Here is a 6,686-nt window from a genome sequence, read left to right on the forward strand (position 1 = left end):
GTATTGATTTACAATATCTGTTTATATTTCTCTGTACTTGGATGCTGCCAAGTTTGGCTTTTCTCTCCCTCTAAATGCTTATTATTGTATGAGCAAGCATTAAGCTTAATCCTGTTGTGGTTAAATGAGAAGGAAGGTTCAGCAATTTCATTCCATGTCTTCAACTGTTCTTAGCCATGCGTGCATGTCTCTTGCTACTGTTTGATCTGCTCAGAAGAGATTTGGTTCAGAATGTCATCTCTATGGAATTTCAGCATAGTTACGAACACATGATTTGGGAGCTGATAACAAAGATATTTGCTGTAAGATTGTATCTTCTTAGTTGCAAGCAGTTAAGGAAGACAACTATAAAGCATTTTTTGATGGTCATGGCATGGGTGTAAATTGCTCAAGGGATGGAGCCATGAAAAAAGACAAATGAGACTGAAAAATTCCCCACCAGGATAATTCCAGGGGATCTGGTGAGCAGGACAATGGTGCTGCAGTCATCTGGAATAGTTAAAACTCCAGTCACAGATATGCAAAAAATAAAACTGAAACTAGCTCATATGCAGAGAAGACAACTAGGGTGACAGCAGGAACAGAGAACATAAGTAATGAGAGATAGTGGAAGGACGTGATTTATTTAACTGTGCAAAAGGAAGGCTGAGAGGGGCTAAGATTGTTCTCGGGGATAAACACCATGAGGGAACAGATCTGTTTAAGTTAAAGAACAATGCTGGCACAAGAACAAATACGTATAGACTGACCCTGAAAAATCTTGGATTGGATGTTAAAAGAATATCACTAACAATAAAATGTTCTTCAAGCACTCACAGCCATACTGCAGGATGACCAGTGTACACCTGCAGGAGAAGCTAGGAGATTTACCTTTACATCTCTGAGTGAGAATGCATAGCCCAGAGGCTGAAACCATAGCCCTGTAGGTGTATTTCTCTAGTAGCACCAGTGTTTTTCTCTTTAAATTTGGTTTGCCAAATGAGTCTGATATTTTTATTACCATGGGTCCAGGTGTAAATGCTCTCTTCCAAGCTCTCTTTCCACCACATATTCCCAGCACATGCTTCCAATGATTTCTTAAAATGTAGCTGGTAGAAGTTCAATTCTTCTTTACTGTGATATAATTCAATTCAAGAGCAAGTTACTGACTTAACGCGGCACTTGCTTGCTAATCTGCTATCTGCCATGTCTATCTGGTCATAACAAATGGTCATGATCATACCTTCTAGGCTTAAAGCCCACTAATATGTGGATGACCTGACCATGGGTTCACTGGGGACCAGGGTTTCATTGGTTTTTACAGATAACAAGCGCATTTTTTTTAAACAGCAAATTATTTTTGCCAGCAGGGATTTTGAGGTGTCAGCTGTAAAAACTGCCATCAAGTGTTATGACATTGCAAAGAGAGGGTAAAGGGGCTTTAAAAATTACATCATTTACAATAGATTATTTACTCTTGGCTGTCAGTAATAAAAGATTTAGAGCCTAGCTGAAGTTTTATTGCAGAACAACATTAGGGGTTACAAACTTAAAAGCACCTGGTTTTTTTATGTATTAGACTAATATGACATTTGGTCTCATATGCTGTAATATTTTCCTTGCAGGTAAAGCCTTTGTTCCATTGTCAGCATTTTACTGAGGAAAAATAAATCCAGCTATTAAAGACTTTATCTGAAATACCTTCTCTTTTGTAGGGAACATAGGCATAGGAGCAAACACCTGGCATAAAAAACTGTAAGATCTATTGAGAAAAGTATGGTTAGATAAAAGAAAAAAAAAAATTTTCTAGAAGAAACTAAGTCATTTAGTTACTAGCTTTTTAAAATTAACATATCACTGAGGTCTTAGTAATTTTTTTTCTTGTTACAGAGAGTTGAGTAGCACTTTGACGATGAAATGAAAACTGTACTCCTAAAATGGGACAAGGAAGGATATTCAGGTTAGGAAGGAAATCCAATGGAACTTGAGGTAAACACAGTCTTAAGAAGAAGGATCAACTTGTCCAGACTAATTCTTGTTCCCTTCTTTTAACAGTAGGTGAAATACCTAGCACATATTTTGGTGCTTCCTGTCTTTTATTCTTGAATGTGCCATTGAAGTAGTGGGTTTCTGGAAATCAGTTTTTGGTCTCTAGAAGAAAATTTTCAGTGTATCCAGGTTGACTCATAGACAATATTTTGTCTGCCTTTTGCCTGTCTGTGTGTGTCCATCCTTAAAAATACTTAGCAACAATAAGAAAGAGTAAGGAGAGTATTGGATATTTGCAGTTCTGTTACAATATATGGCCAGTCCTCAGGGAAGAACTCTGAGGGATTTCATGCTTCCTCACATGGGAACTGAGAATCTTCATAGGAGAACTAAATGATAGAATTCAGATGAAAAGCATCAGGACTGAGTTCTGGCATGCAGATATTTCTCTGGGACATGCTCATTATGTAGGCTGAAAATTATCTTTGGTTAACTCGATAAAAAGTAGGCTTCCACTTTAAAGTCCATCCCAAGTATCCTGATTCATAAGATAATTTACTGCTAGAAGTCATGCTGAAAGGTGTTTACTGGCAGAGGTGAATACAAAACAAATATAGAACAAATGTGCTAATAAGGGAAATGTTAGAGACACAAACTTTTAAGAGCTTCCTGTTCTCCCCTGAGATCTGGAAGAACAAGCTGTAACTCCAGCACCTGCCCAATGCTCTGTGTATCATCAAACATGCCATCTACTAAGCCCTGACACAGAGAAAAAGCTTTCTTCAGGGCTGCAACAACATTTAAAGGGCTGCTTAGTAGCTCTCTATTTCAAGCAGATATTTAAAAGGCAGATTGATGCAGAATGTACTGTTCAGAGTAGTGGAAAGGTATATCAAACACTTTTTGGTTTCTCAGTAATCTTAGTATCAGTAATTTTTCAGTTTAGAGTAGGTTGGACAGATCAGTGGTGATATTCAGACAGAAAAACCCCAGAAGCCTAAGTGGCCACCATCAGGTGGATTACCTGCTGCCAGAACTTCTCTGAGACTCTGTGAAATGGCTCCCACATCACCAGCCTGACCACTGGACGTTGTGGGTATAACAAGGAATGGGACTAACACCAATACTACTTTAAAATAATAAAAAAAATAGTTTTCAAGGTAGGAAACACTTTTTGTAACTGTCTTGTTGCTTCTGTATGCTTTTGGAGGATATCCATCCCTGTGCAATGCTGCTTTCCTGATGAAGGGCTGTGTGTGTATGTTATCTGGCCACAGGTGTTCACCCCTTCTCAGCCCCTGTGACACTGGGGCTAAACATGACGATGGTTCTTCAGCTCGCCATGATTCCTCTCTTTGGGAGTGTCTCGCCCCTGCCTGTGTGTTCAGTGTGTTTCAACATCTGTGGCTCCCACAGGCCACCACACACAGCCCTATCCCACCAGGTGGCACGGGGAGAGGTGCTTTCAAGTGGCCCAGAGCAGGGCCTGGGGAGCCACTTGGGGCTGGTGCATGTCACAGGCCCAGCTTGAGCGATTCACAGCCATGGTGCACATCTGTGGGTCTGGGATTTGGGCTGCCTCCCTGCCACCAGGCCCTTCCCAAAGCCCGGCTGGGGTGGCGGGACAGTCCCAGTTCTGATGGATGCTGGGGGAGATCCCGAGGCCGTCACCTGACACACAGAAATTGAGTCTGAAAGAGGGAAGGATATCTGTTCTTCACATGCACAAGCAGAGTGTGGTATTTTCCTGAGTAAGTATTTGCATTTAGTAATCCATGCCTTTTTAAAGTTCTGATCTTTGAAAAGAAGCGCTCAGATAACCCACACATTCAGGGAACTTCTGCAAGGGGAAAGGAGGGGGTAGGTACTGACAGCAGTGTGTCTGTGGTCACAGGGAGTGTGAGCCGTGGAAGCTGGGGAGGAGGGAGGTTGAAGTGGAAGGGGGAGACTAGAAGAAAACATGGGCCAGTGGATTCCAGGAAGGAAAAGCAGCAGGCTGTTGCAGACCAGAGGCAACAGCAAAAATGCTCTGCTCCAACATTTTACGTATGATATTGAGACTTATGTTTAATCCACATAGCTGCTGAACTGCACTGGATTTTAGTGGGTAGCCTGGAAGTTTTAGATGGACAAATACGGTAATTGTGTGTGATCTATCTGTCCTTGCACCCAAGAGCAGGAACCTGGAAAAATGTTGTGAAAACTGTATACCTCCCTCAGATGCTTTAGGCACTTTCAAACTTGGTGTAAAGGGTTTCCTATAATTTCAAGTTTTCCTGTTATTCCTTATTAGAATATTTGTTGTCTTTACTACTGTGTTCTGGTACCAAAAGTTCATAGACAACTCTACGCAGCTGACATACCCAGCTAATTTTCTGGGAACACACCCATTCACTGATGAAATCACCCATATTTGCCCCATCCTCAACCCCCCTCCCAAAAAAACCCCCACAAATATTGCCAAGGTAAGGAATATTTCTTTCTTTTGTAGCCACACCCAGCATACTGTTACCATGACTCAGTCTTGTGTTCATCCTATGTGGCAAAACTATCAGCCTCATTTGGCAAGGGTTGGAATAACCATAGTTTTTCCAGCTGACAGCACAACAGCTATAAATATTTCCTTCCAGAGGAAAACTATATAAAAATAATTTGTCAAATATCCTACTCTTAAAAATTTCTGATAATGAGTAAAATGTGAAGCCAAACTCTACTCTTATTTGCAGCCATTTAAATCTGGAACTTATCCATTTACTTCAATAGAGAGATTCCAGATTCATGTTTCTTTTGGCAGAACCTGCCTTAAGTTCTTATGGATGACAATTTTTCACAGGATTGCAACTTTTAAAATTCATGTAATACAATAAATTCTGAAGGAAAACTTATGCTCTTATGTGAAATTCTTCTAAAACACCCATTACATATGCCAAAAGTACTATGAGAATATCAGGGGCATATAGGGCTTCATTGCTTCTTTTATCTCCAAGTCTAGAATAACTTTGAAATCATTCTCATTTATAAACTAGAAAATTTTGACAGGTCACAGCCTTTTTTACCTCAGGGACAAAGCCAAGAGATCTTCTTAATATACAGCTAGTATACAAAGCTATTCCTTTTCTAAAGAAATCTTCTAAAGATCAGACCTTGCAAAAATCTAGACATGTGCTTAAACTTAAGTAGGTAAGCAGCTTCGATTCAATGGAACCTACTCATTTAATGTTTACTTGTAAATTTAAGTATTTTGAGAATATATATATATGTACATATATATACAAAGCCATTATTTGCAATCATTGTATCTGAACACCATTTTCATAAGCATATGCTGATCTGTGACTAATCTACCCTTATGCATAATAGTGATGATGATGAAGAAAATACAGGAGCATGATCTAAACCTCTACAGAATATGCAACGAGATATAAACTAATATGAAGTTAAAACATGGAGATGAACTTGCAGGGGAATGTTTTGATATACGATATGAGGACAGAAAAGAAGTGAAAAAGGGATTAAAAAGCTATGAATGATAATAAAATTGCCTAAGTTAATTGATATAAATAGCTTTTCTTGGAATTAGCAGTTATTCATTGTTAGATAAGACTGAATTTCCTGTACTCTTGATACATCAGAAATCATTTACTAGATATTGGAATGGTCATGATCCTCTCAAGAAAGGTGTCACAAGCACCACTGAGGAAGAGACACGTTGATATCTCTTTACAATTTCTTGTTAATGCAGGTTATGGAATTGGCACCAACTAAATACAAACTCAATCAATGCACTTCACTAGTTTTCCTGAATATATTTTTTGAAATCTTACTAAAGCCAATGTGGTGTTTGACAGTTTTATTTCAAAGTATAGACCTTCAGTTCACTTCAGTGGTTAAAAATATGTTTATGTCTCATGTTGGGATTTATTAAATTTGTGTCACTGAAGGAGAAATATAGATGTACAAATAGTATGCCCTTATTCCTTATGAATAATATGTGGAAATGGAAATGAAATAAAACAATATGTAGGACAAAGAAATAATAGGGGTATTTATTATTTTAAACAGTTAACCTCAGCTGTGTATGCATGTTTACATAAATATATAGCCAAACTATTCTTATAATTTGTTTTTTATTTAGATAATGTGTATATTTGTCTTTCATTATGTTTATTTAATATTTGTATCTCCCATTAGTCTCTTAAAAGCAAATATTCTAGAAGCTCTGTTAATTCTTTAAAATAACTGTACAGTCTCTTGCTTTAAAACAGACTATTTTGTTTAGCCTAAGACAGCTGTGAAAGCATGAAAAAATGAAAACACAGCATAAATATTAGCATTCCACTTTGTCTCAGCTTACTGACAGAAAATCATGTGAATTTTATGTTAGGAAGACTATCACAGCTCATTTAAGATCCATGTTATTTCTGTATAGAGTATATTTTAACGAAAATTCTAGCTAATGTCACAATTTTACCTGAGATGGAAAAATTAAACCTGTTTCAGACAGGTGGACTCAGGTAAAATAAACTAATGCATTAGGCATATAAATCACAAATATTCTTTCAATGTTAGATAAAAAGGTGTTCTCTTGGCATGCAAAATTTCCAGTTGTCAGTAAGACCATGGAAGCAGCTTGTTTCCTGAGATGCAAAACAGTGCTTATTCCTCTACTCTTCTTCCCTTTTCTTAAAAAAAAGCATTAAAGGAACAAAGTACAATTA

This window comes from Coloeus monedula (genome assembly GCF_965178545.1).
Source record: "Coloeus monedula genome assembly, chromosome: 5".
Lineage (NCBI taxonomy): Eukaryota > Metazoa > Chordata > Aves > Passeriformes > Corvidae > Coloeus > Coloeus monedula.